Raw genomic sequence first — 11,532 nt, 5'->3', positions numbered from 1 at the left:
CCATGAAGCTGACCCTGTTTTGAAGTATATTTTATGCTTCAGAGGTATAGAATCTCTGATTTCACCTGAAATTGCATCCTTTTTGGATCCTTCTTTTTCCTGCTGCTTGCCTTTTACAATTTTCCTAGGAGTACTCCCTTAATAAATCACTTGCATCTGAATCCTTATCTAAAAATCATCATTATGAGTAGTAAAAATCTTCACAATGTAACTGTGAAGTTAGTAAAATGCTATATAATACATAGTATGCTGCATTTGATATCCAGTTAGGGAGAGTATACCAAATAATCAGTAAAAGTTTACCCACCCATAAATACTATATCCTGTCACTTTTCTAACACTTATAATTTTGGTAATATTGTAACAAAAAATCTGATTTAAATAAACAAATAAACATACAAAAATCCTAACCACAATATGTTATCTTCATCCACAGTAAAATGAGAAACAGGCAGGCAAACTTTGCTCAAAGTGTTTGCTTTTCCTGAGTATTTCAAAGCTTTAAAAAAAAAGTAGTCATGAAAGTTTCCATATCCTCATAAATGCTCTAAAGCAGTTTGAGAGATGTTTGTAGAGAATGCTTTCACTCTCAAAACAACCATGGAGAGCTTTAAAGGAACTGTAAAGTGGCATGAGCTATGCAGTGGCATGATAAGAGTGGTGAGGCATATTTAGCATATATAAAATGTGAGCCTCTTTTGAGCTATTGAATTGGATTTTCACTCTTTTTACTGCAGTGAATTCAATCTTCTAATTCTCTCCACTTCAAACAATTCATTTCAATAAGTATAGGGAGCATATCTGGAAACTCCAATGACTGGACTCTTTCTGTGAACAGACAAATAACAGACCCAACTAGGGGAAGGGTTTAGTCATCAAAGGAAATTTCAATCAATTCCCCAATCCCAAACTGCCTTTCAATAGTTATTAATATGAAGCTGATGTGTCCGGGTTATACTAGGCTAGTGAACAAAAATACATATGACAGGCTTAAATATTTCTGTAACACATGAGTTTCCTGTGAGGGTTCTGCTAGAGTTATGGACCAGACATATTTACCACCCTACCATTTAAGAATTATTGGACAATAAAATACTTTGTGCATGTGAGGACTTTCTAATTTTCCCTGATAACAGTGGATGTCTGCTGACTTTAGTAGTTCTCTTATACGCACCTCTCAGTATAATAATAGTGAATTTTCTTGGTAGTGGCCAGTTAATAGCTTAAAATATTAGAATTCAAAGTAACAGAATAAAAACAAAACAAAATGAACTGAAAATTGGTAATGGATCAGAGACAGAAGACAGGAGAAACTCTATGTGTGTGAAATTTTGCCAATGACTGACTAAAGTATGGTAACTTGTCAGAATCAAATGTGGGGCACAACGTGGAACAGATACCTACAGTGGGGAACAAGCAAATAATTTGTATCATAGTAAGCTTTATATGGTGTAGGACATATTTTTAATATTTATCTTAATTTTAGTTTCACTAGTAAGCACATAAAATTAACATAAAATGAGGGGTTAATGACAGAGAGTTAGCAGGAATGACTAGATTTCTCTTGCATCCATTCGTGTATGCACATGGAGAGGTAGATAAATCATGTCAATTTTATGTATCCTGGAGGTATTCAGATAAAAGATAAGAAAAATTTGTTGCTCAGAAAGCCCAATTGTCATTCTTTTTAAATGTAAAATTGGAATTGAAAAAATATACTTACTGAGGTGGTATAGACAAATGTTCATAGATTCTCAGAACCTTCAGTTAAACTGATTTTTACCTCAGGTTCCAACTTCCTTATAAATTCTCATTTGCTGATGCTCTTCAAAGGAACAATTGATTAGGTTTTTCAAACAGCTATAAGTGTGCTTCTGCAGCCCTCACTATCTCCAGAATATCCTAATTAGTTTCAACCCATTTTTTAGCTATCCCAGCAGTACTACAGAAAAACCTTATGTTCTAGCAACCCAGGAAGAATGGGTCACTATGCAAAGCTCTTTTGGCCTAGATTAACAATTCAGAATTTATCCTTCTAATTACTTGGACTGTTTTCTCAGCTGTTGGTCAGTAGTACAGTGTGGAAATCAAACAAATTATTCCAGGCTGGTTAATTTCTGAATGAAACTCCACATGTACCATATGTCAGAATGTAGCATAAAGTAGGCAGCAGACAATTACAGGAGTATGTATATTTAGTGCATATCGTATGACACCTGTAAAACACTCATTAACTGTATGATTGAAGGTAATAAGTATGTTATCAAGCATTTACATTGGCTCAGCCATATGCAATTGAGAATTTACTTCTTTATAGACTTAATACCATTTTAAGGAATCATTTGGTTAATTTTTTTCTCATACATTATATAATTGGAGGCATTCTTTATCATCTGTTTAAAACACTCTTTGCCTTATATGGTGCCAGAAGCCTTAAGCATAATGGACCCAAGCAGCCTCCATAGAGAGATTATTTGACTTTTGTACATCAATAAGAATCAGTCACATGCCCCTTGTTTAGCCTCCTGTTAAATGCTCATATCTAACTTCAACTGAGTCTCCAGAAAGCTGTTTTGATTATAAATTTATTGAAAAATCCATAAACATTTTTCTTCCTAACTTGACCCTCGAGAGGATAAACTACCTCATACAGAGCATTTATTGTTATCACTGAAAGCACTTCCACATACCAGCCCCTCCCTTCCTGGGACCTCTCAACCTTATATGAGACAAAATATACCACTGAATGCCTTCTCTGTACTGAATGCAAAAAGATGAGTGGGGGGAGGGGAAGATAGCAGAAGAGTAAGATGCGGAGATCAACTTCCTCCCCACAGATACACCAGAAATACTTCTACACGTGGAACAATTCCTACAGAACACCTACTGAATGCTGGCAGAAGACCTCAGACCTCCCAAAAGGCAAGAAACTCCCCACGTACCTGGGTAGGGCAAAAGAGAAAAGAAAAAACAGAGACAAAAGAATAGGGACAGGACCTGCACCAGTGGGAGGGAGCTGTGAAGGAGGAAAGGTTTCCACACACTAGGAAGCCCCTTCGCAGGTGGAGACTGCGAGAGGCAGAGGGGGGAGTTTTGGAGTCGTGGAGCAGAGCACAGCAACGGGGACAGAGGGCAAAGTGGGGAGATTCCCGCACAGAGGATCAGTGCCGACCGGCACTCACCAGCCCGAGAGGCTTGTCTGCTCACCCGCCAGGGCGGACAGGGCTGTGAGCTGAGGCTCAGGCTTTGGTCAGAGTGCAGGGATAGGACAGGAGTTGGCTGTGTGAACACACCATGAAGGGGTTAGTGCACCACGGCTAGCTGGGAGGGAGTCCGGAAAAAGGTCTGGAGCTGCAGAGGACTCAAGAGACTTTTTCTTCCCTCTTTGTTTCCTGGTGTGCGAGAAGAGGAGTTTAAGAGAGCTGCTTAAAGGAACTCCAGAGACGGGCGCGAGCTGCAGCTAAAAGTGTGGACTCCAGAGACGGGTGCGAGCCGCGTTTAAAAGCATGGACCCCAGAGACGTGCGAGAGACACTAATGCTGCTGATGCCACCACCAAGGGGCCTGTGTGCGAGCACAGGTCACTATTCACACCCCCCTTCCAGGGAGCCTGTGCAGCCCGCCACTGCCAGGTTCCCGGGATCCAGGGACAACTTCCCCGGGAGAACGCATGGCGGGCCTCAGGCTGGTGCAACGTCACTCCGGCCTCTGCAGCTGCAGGCTCGTCTCACACTCTGCACCCCTCCCTCCCCCAGGCCTGAGTGAGCCCAAGCCCCTGAATCAGCGGCTCCCTTAACCCCATCCTGTCTGAGCAAAAAACAGACGCCCTCCAGTGACCTACACACAGAGGCAGGGCCAAATCCAAAGCTGAGTCCCTGGGAGCTGTGAGAACAAAGAAGAGAAAGGGAAATCTCTCCCAGCAGCCTCAGAAGCAGTGGATTAAAGCTCCACAATCAACTTGATGTACCCTGCACCTGTGGAATACATGAATAGACAACGAATCATCCCAAATTGAGGAAGTGGACTTTGAGAGCAAGACTTATTATTTTTCCTCTTTTCCTCTTTTTGTGAGTGTGTATGTGTATGTGACTGTGTGAGATTTTGTCTGTACAGCTTTGCTTCCACCATTTGTCCTAGGGTTCTATCCATCTGTTTTTTTAAAAAATTTTTTCTTAATAATTAATTTTAAATTTAATAAATTTATTTTACTTTACATCTTTCTTTCTTTCTTTCTTTCTTTCTTTCTTTCTTTCTTTCTTTCTTTCTTTCTTTCTTTCTTTCTTTTCTTTCCTTCCTTCCTTCCTTCCTTGCTTCCTTCCTTCCTTCCCTCCTTTAGATAACGAATCATCCCAAATTGAGGAGGTAGACCTTGAGAGCAACATTTATGTTTTTTTTCCCTTTCCCTCTTTTTGTGAGGGTGTATGTTTATGCTTCTGTGTGAGATTTTGTCTGTATAGCATTGCTTCCACCATTTGTCCTAAGGTCCTATACATCCCTTTTTTTTTTCTAAATAATTATTTTTTAATTTAAAAACTTTATTATACTTTATTTTACTGTATCTTCTTCTTTCTTTCCTTTTTCCTTCCTTCGCTCATTCCTTCCATCCTTCCTTCCTCCTTCCCTCCCTCCTTCCTTTCGTTCTTTCTTTCCTTCTTTTCTTCTTTCTTTCTTTCTTCCTTCCTTCCCTCCTCTCTTTCTTCCTTTCTTTCTTTCTTCCTACTGCTACCAATTATTTCTCTATACTTTTTCTCCCTTTTATTCTGAGCCGTGTAGGTGAAAGGCTCTTGTGGTTGCAGCCAGGAGTCAGTGCTGTGCCTCTGAGGTGGGAAAGCCAACGTCAGGACACTGGTCAACAAGAGATCTCCCAGCTCCACATAATATCAAATGGCAAAAATCTCCCAGAGATCTCCATCTCAACACCACCACCCAGCTTCACTCAATGACCAAAAAGCTACAGTGCTGACAACCTATGCCAAACAACTAACAAAACAGGAACACAACCCCACCCATTAGCCGAGAGACTGCCTAAAATCATAATAACTCCACAGACACCCCAAAACATGCCACCAGATGTGAACCTGCCCACCAGAGAGACAAGATCCAGCCTCATCCACCACAACACAGGCACTACTCCCCTCCACCAGGAAACCTACACAACCCACTGACAAATCCTTAACAACTGGGGAGAGACATCAAAAACAACGGGAACTACGAACCTGCAGCCTGCAAAAAGGAGATCCCAAACACAGAAACATAAGCAAAATGAGAAGACAGAAAAACACACAGCAGATGAAGGAGCAAGATAAAAATGCACGAGACCTAACAAATGAAAAGGAAATAGGCAGTCTACCTGAAAAAGAATTCAGAATAATGATAGTAAAGATGATCCAAAATCTTTGAAATAGAATAGACAAAATGCAAGAAACATTTAACAAGGACCTAGAAGAACAAAAGATGAAACAAACAATGATGAACAACACAATAAATGAAATGAAAAATACTCTAAATGGGATCAATAGCAGAATAACTGAGGCAGAAGAACGGATAAGTGACCTGGAAGATAAAATACTGGAAATAACTACTGCAGAGCAGAATAAAGAGAAAAGAATGAAAAGAACTGAGGACAGTCTTAGAGACCTCTGGGACAATATTAAACACATGAACATTCGAATTATAGGGGTCCCAGAAGAAAAAGAGAAAAAGAAAGGGACTGAGAAAATATTTGAAGAGATTATCATTGAAAACTTCCCTAATATGGCACAGGAAATAGTTAATCAAGTCCAGGAAGCACAGACAGTCCCATACAGGATAAATCCAAGGAGAAATACACCAAGACACATATTAATCAAACTGTCAAAAATTAAATACAAAGAAAACATATTAGAAGCAGCAAGGGAAAAACAACAAATAAAACACAAGGGAATCCCCATAAGGTTAACAGCTGATCTCTCAGCAGAAACTCTGCAAGCCAGAAGGGAGTGGCAGGACATACTGAAAGTGATGAAGGAGAAAAACCTGCAACCAAGATTACTCTACACAGCAAGGATCTCATTCAGATTTAGTGGAGAAATTAAAACCTTTACAGACAAGCAAAATCTGAGAGAGTTCACCACCACCAAACCAGCTTTACAACAAATGCTAAAGGAACTTCTCTAGGCAAGAAACACAAGAGAAGGAAAAGACCTATAATAACGAACCCAAAACAATTTAGAAAATGGGAATAGGAACATACATATTGATAATTACCTTAAATGTAAATGGACTAAATGCTCCCACGAAAGGACACAGATTGGCTGAATGGATATAAAAACAAGACTCATATATATGCTGTCCACAAGAGACCCACTTAAGACCTAGAGAAACATACAGACTGAAAGTAAGGGGATGGAAAAAGATATTCCACACCAATGGAAAACAAATGAAAGTTGGAGTAGCAATTCTCATATCAGACAAAATAGACTTTCAAATAAAAACTATTAGAAGAGACAAAGAAGGACACTACATAATGATCAAGGGAACGATCCAAGAAGAAGATATAAAAATTGTAAATATTTATTCACCCAACATAGGAGCACCCAAATACATAAGGCAAATACTAACAGCCATAAAAGGGAAATCGACAGTAAAACATTCATAGTAGGGGACTTTAACACCCCACTTTCACAAATGGACAGATCATCCAAAATGAAAATAAATAAGGAAACACAAGCTTTAAATGATACATTAAACAAGATGGACTTAATTCATATTTATAGGACACTCAATCCAAAAACAACAGAATACACATTTTTCTCAAGTGCTCATGGAACATTCTCCAGGATAGATCATATCTTGGGTCACAAGTCAAGCCTTGGTAAATTTAAGAAAATTGAAATTGTATCAAGTATCTTTTCCGACCACAACGCCATGAGACTAGATATCAATTACAGGAAAAGATCTGTAAAAAATACAAACACATGGAGGCTAAACAATACACTACTTAATAACGAAGTGATCAGTGAAGAAATCAAAAAATACCTAGATACAAATGACAATGGAGACATGACGACCCAAACCCTATGGAATGCAGCAAAAACAGTTCTAAGAGGGAAGTTTATGCCAGTACAAGCACACCTTTGGAAACAGGAAACATCTCGAATAAACAACCTAACCTTGCACCTTAAGCAATTAGAGAAAGAACAAAAAATCCCCAAAGTTAGCAGAAGGAAAGAAATCATAAAAATCACATCAGAAATAAATGAAGGAAACAATTGCAAAGATTAATAAAACTAAAAGTTGGTTCTTTGAGAAGGTAAACAAACTAGATAAACCATTAGCCAGACTCATCAAGAAGAAAAGGGAGAAGGCTCAAATCAATAGATTTAGAAATGAAAAAGCAGAAGTAACAACTGACACTGCAGAAATAAAAAAGATCATGAGAGATTACTATAAGCAACTCTATGCCAAAAAAATGGACAACCTGGAAGAAATGGACAAATTGTTAGAAATGCACAACCTGCCAAGACTTAACCAGGAAGAAATAGAAAATATGAACAGAACAATCACAAGCATTGAAATTGAAACTGTGATTAAAAATCTTCCAACAAACAAAAGCTCAGGACCAGATGGCTTCACAGGTGAATTCTATGAAACATTTAGAGAAGAGCTAACACCTATCCTTCTCAAATTCTTCCTAAATATAGCAGAGGGAGGAACACTCCTAATTTCATTCTACAAGGCCACCATCACCTTGATATCAAAACCAGACAAGGATGTCACAAAGAAAGAAAACTACAGGACAATATCACTGATGAACAGAGATGCAAAAATCCTCAACAAAATACTAGCAAACAGAATCCAACAGCTCATTAAAAGGATCATACACCATGATCAAGTGGGGTGTGTTCCAGGAATGCCAGGTTTCTTCAATATACATAAATCTATCAATGTGATAAACCATATTAAGAAATTGAAGGAGAAAAGCCATATGACCATCTCACTAGATGCAGAGAAAGCTTTTGACAAATTCAACACCCATTTATGATAAAAACCCTGCAGAAAGTAGGCATAGAGGGAACTTTCCTCAACATACTAAAGGCTATATATGACAACCCCGCAGCCAACATCATGCTCAATGGTGAAAAACTGAAAGCATTTCCACTAAGATCAGGAAAAAGACAAGGTTGCCCTCTCTCACCACTTTTATACAATATAGTTTTGGAAATTTTAGCCACAGCAATCAGAGAAGAAAAGGCAATAAAAGGAATCCAAACTGGCAAAGAAGAAGTAAATATGTTACTGTTTGCAGATGACATGATACTATACATAGAGAATCCTAAAGATGCTACCAGAAAACTACTAGAGCTAATCAATGAATTTGGTAAAGTTGCAGGATACAAAATTAATGCACAGAAATCTCTGGCACTCCTATACACTAATGATGAAATATCTGAATGTGAAATCAAGAAAACACTCCCATTTACAATTGCAAGAAAAATAATAAAATATCTAGGAATAAACCTACCTAAGGAGACAAAAGACCTGTATGCAGAAAATTATAAGACACTGATGAAAGAAATTAAAGATGATACAAATAGATGGAGACATATACCATGTTCTTGGATTGGAAGAATCAACGTTGTGAAAATGACTCTACTACCCAAAGCAATCTACAGATTCAATGCAATCCCTATCAAACTACCACTGGCATTTTTCACAAAACTAGAACAAAAAAAAATCACAATTTGTATGGAAACACAATAGACCCCGAATAGCCAAAGCAATCTTGAGAACAAAAAACGTAGCTGGAGGAAAGAGGCTCTCTGACTTCAGACAATACTGCAAAGCTACAGTAATCAAGACCGTATGGTACTGGCACAAAAACCGAAAGATAGATCAATTGAAAAGAATAGAAAACCCAGAGATAAACCCACACACATATGGTCACCTTATGTTTGATAACGGAGGCAGGAATGTACAGAGGAGAAAGGACAGCCTCTTCAATAAGTGGTGCTGGGAAAACTGGACAGGAACATGTAAAAGTGTGAGATTAGATCACTCCCTAACACCATACACAAAAATAAGCTCAAAATGGATTAAAAACCTAAATGTAAAGCCAGAAACTATCAAACTCTTAGAAGAAAACACAGGCAGAACACTCTCTGACATAAACCACAGCAAGATCCTTTTTGACCCACCTCCTAGAGAAATGGAAATAAAAGCAGAAATAAACAAATGGCACCTAATGAAACTTCAAAGCATTTGCACAGCAAAGGAAACCATAAAGAAGACCAAAAGACAACCCTCAGAATGGGAGAAAATATTTGGAAATGAAGCAACTGACAGAGGATTAATATCCAAAATTTATCAGCAGCTCATGCAGGTCAATAACAGAAAAACAAACAACCCAATCCAAATATGGGCAGAAGACCTAAATAGACATTTCTCCAAAGAAGATATACAGACTGCGAACAAACACATGAAAGAATGCCCACTATCATTAATCATTAGAGAAATGCAAATCAAAACTACAATGAGATATCATCTCACACCAGTCGGAATGACCATCATCAAAAAATCTAGAAACAATAAATGCTGGAGAGGGTGTGGAGAAAAGGGAACACTCTTGCACTGCTGGTGGGAATGTGAATTGGTTCAGCCACTATGGAGAACAGTATGGAGGTTCTTTTAAAAACTACAAATAGAATTACCATATGACCCAGCAATCCCACTACTGGGCATATACCCTGAGAAAACTAAAATTCAAAAAGAGTCATGTACGAAAATGTTCATTGCAGCTCTATTTACAATAGCCCAGAGATGGAAACAACCTAAGTGCCCATCATCGGATGAATGGATAAAGAAGATGTGGCACATATATACAATGGAATATTACTCAGCCATAAAAAGAAACGAAATTGAGCTATTTGTAATGAGGTGGATAGAACTAGAGTCTGTTATACAGAGTGAAGTCAGAAAGAGAAAGACAAATACCGTATGCTAACACATATATATGGAATTTAAGGAAAAAAATGTCATGAAGAACCTAGGGGTAAAACAGGAAGAAAGACACAGACCTACTGGAGAACAGACTTGAGGATATGGGTAGGAGGAATTGTGAGCTGTGACAAAGCGAGAGAGAGGCATGGACATATATACACTACCAAACGTAAGATAGATAGCTAGTTGGAAGCAGCCGCATAGCACAGCGAGACCAGCTCGGTGCTTTGTGACCGCCTGGAGGGGTGGGATAGGGAGGGTGGGAGGGTGGGAGACGCAAGAGGGAAGAGATATGGGAACATATGTATATGTATAACTGATTCACTTTGTTATAAAGCAGAAACTAACACACCATTGTAAAGCAATTATACCCCAATGAAGCTGTTAAAAAAAAAAGAAATGAGTGGGTTTTTCTTTGCTATAAATAATTGATCTTTGTAACAAAGGAGCTGAATGGCTCCCTTGATCCTGAAGAGAACACACACAGAGGAGAGTAGAGTGAGAAATATTATCTTTATAATATCTCACTCTATTTTATAAAAATAAAGAAATATATTTTGAATGAAGAAATTTGTAAATGGAATTTAATATTTAGTAATATGTTTCTATGAAAACTGATTCTATATAATATACAGAGGATATTCAGTTTTGAAAATGCAATCTGTGCAAATTATTCTAGTTGCTTTTAGCAAAGGCAGGAAATTTTCTTTTGCTTCTTTTTAGTTGTGAATTTCATTTAATATATAAAGTCAGTTCCTTATACTGATATACTTCTACTTGGGGACTAAATTAATGCAAATCTAAGATGTACTGGATGCACCAAAATAAATAAATAAATAAAGCTATTCTACTGACCTGTATCCTTTTGCTGCACCTTCCCATAATTTTTTCCTCTCTCGCTGTCTCTGGGCTGTGACTTTGACCCGTCAGATTCCTTAGGTTATTAAAAAGCAGTGAAAGTAGGTATTATAATTCGGCTAAGATAACTTTCTTTTTTCTCTTACAAAATAAGCTTTTACTTGGAAAGACAGAATAATTTAAGGTGCAGGCTCTGGTATAATTTTGGTACCTGAAAACATCTGTATAAAATGACATGACTCTTTTTTTTTTTTTGGCCGCAGCACACAGCTTGCAGATTCATAGTTTTCCAACCAGGGAATTTCGCTCATTCCAGGCTTAAACAGCCCCTGTTTCCATACCTTATCACAGTCCTATTTTCCAGGCACATGGTAATTGCATGAAGACATAGAAATTGACCAGCTGATTAGTGAATTAAAAAGTTGGAAAACTAAGGGTCTCTTTTTGATAGTCTCTTTTTTTCATATTTCTTTGTTTCATTTTATTTTTAAATTTTAATTGGAATATAGTTGATTTACAATGTTGTGTTAATATCTGTTGAACAGCAAAGCTAATCAGTTATACATACACATATATCCACTCCTTTTTACATTCTTTTCCCATATAGGTCATTACGGAATATTGAGTAGAGTTCCCTGTGCTATATAGTAAGTCCTTATTAGTTATCTATTTTATATATAGTAGTGTGTATATGTCA

This window comes from Lagenorhynchus albirostris, chromosome X (assembly GCF_949774975.1).
Source record: "Lagenorhynchus albirostris chromosome X, mLagAlb1.1, whole genome shotgun sequence".
NCBI classification, from domain to species: domain Eukaryota; kingdom Metazoa; phylum Chordata; class Mammalia; order Artiodactyla; family Delphinidae; genus Lagenorhynchus; species Lagenorhynchus albirostris.
Note: the sequence above shows the minus strand (reverse complement) of the source record.